Below are 1,320 nucleotides of genomic sequence, written 5' to 3'. Positions count from 1 at the left end.
TCAAAATAAAATACATTTCTCGAAAGATCTCGAGGTTAAAGTTGTCATTCGTGTCAATGTGTATGCAAACGATGTAAAAAAAAAAAATAGGAAAATAGCATTGGATTTTATGAAATTCATTTGTTTGACAATTCTGTCAGATGAAAAAAATAAAATAAACGTAATTTGTGTTTTTTATTTTGAAAACTAAGTTTTGCATTGAACGTGATCCCTTTTACGTATTTCCGGTGTCGTGCCAACCTGTTACACAGGACTCAGGGGTTGTCCAACTTTAAACTGCGTCAGCCTTAACTTTTGGTAACCAGGCACAGTTTTCCCTGATAATATTTTATATCGTAAGGCTTTTTGGGTCATTAATCGAGTCCCTAAAAGTTGTTTATGGAATTGAGTAACTTTCGAAGAGTTTTTGAGAGCATTGAGTTAAGAAACCTTTCTTTGGGTACAGAGGGAAGCTGCTCTGGGTGATTTTTCACTCTCATTCACTGACAGGTGAGCAAAATTGATTTGTTTTTGGACATAATTGTTTTCTGCAAAGGTTGCTGGCTCGAAGTTAGCCAGCATTAGCATCAGAACCATCAGCTGACAGTCAGCCGCTCCGTCTTTACACTGTAAAGTTTACAGTGATAAGCTAAGTGCTAACACCAATTTTAGCTTTAACTTAGTTATCTTGCATTTAGTTATCTTCAGCAACAGGACGAATAGCATGAAATATCGCTTAAAAGTGTCAGACTATCTTGAAATGCACTTAAAAAAGATGTGTTTTTTGCTCTGTCTGAATCTAATATCCAAGTGTGTCTCTAAATATTTTATCATTTAAAAGTAAATTCATTTGATTATTTGAGTTAAAAAGTGTTATTTATTATACAGACTGAAGGCAAATATGCTTTAAGTGTTGGTGCCCTATACTGATAAAGATCCAAATCTGGATCTTCACTTTTGGGAAATTAAAATAGAGAATTAGAAAAACAGACATTTAAAAAAAAAAAAAAGTATTACAGAAGTAAGGAAATACTGATGCATCCAGTACAGGTTACTGTATGTTCTCCTTATTGGGTTGATCCTTCGTTTGGATGAATAACTGCATCATGGCCATGTCCTAGAGCTGGTCAGCTTTAGTAGCTGTCTTCAGATGATCTGCATGTTGGGTCTGGTGTCTCTTTTTCCTCCTGGTTATACCGTATTTTCACGACTATAAGGCGCACTTAAACGTCTTTTTTTTTCCTCAAAATGTGCGGTGCGCCTTATGTGTGTTGTAACTGCGACTTTTGAGACCACCTCATTGAGGAGATGATGAAAGAGTGGCTGAATGTAAGGAGACCA

At 35.8% G+C, this 1,320-nt stretch overlaps 1 protein-coding gene across 1 annotated transcript in view; it reads left to right on the top strand.

Annotated features, from left to right (window-relative positions):
* The first annotated feature begins 239 nt into the window (after positions 1–239).
* Positions 240–1,320, top strand: part of LOC107087262 (rab5 GDP/GTP exchange factor-like) — a 9,772-nt gene continuing 8,691 nt past the window's right edge. Inside the window, exon 1 of the mRNA XM_015378743.1 lies at positions 240–489. The gene's annotated coding sequence lies outside the window, so the exon portion shown is untranslated. The remainder of the gene's footprint in view (positions 490–1,320) is intronic.

Source organism: Cyprinodon variegatus, unplaced genomic scaffold (genome assembly GCF_000732505.1).
Source record: "Cyprinodon variegatus isolate N-32 unplaced genomic scaffold, C_variegatus-1.0 Scaffold178, whole genome shotgun sequence".
Lineage (NCBI taxonomy): Eukaryota > Metazoa > Chordata > Actinopteri > Cyprinodontiformes > Cyprinodontidae > Cyprinodon > Cyprinodon variegatus.
This window is presented reverse-complemented; position numbering and strand designations above follow the sequence as displayed.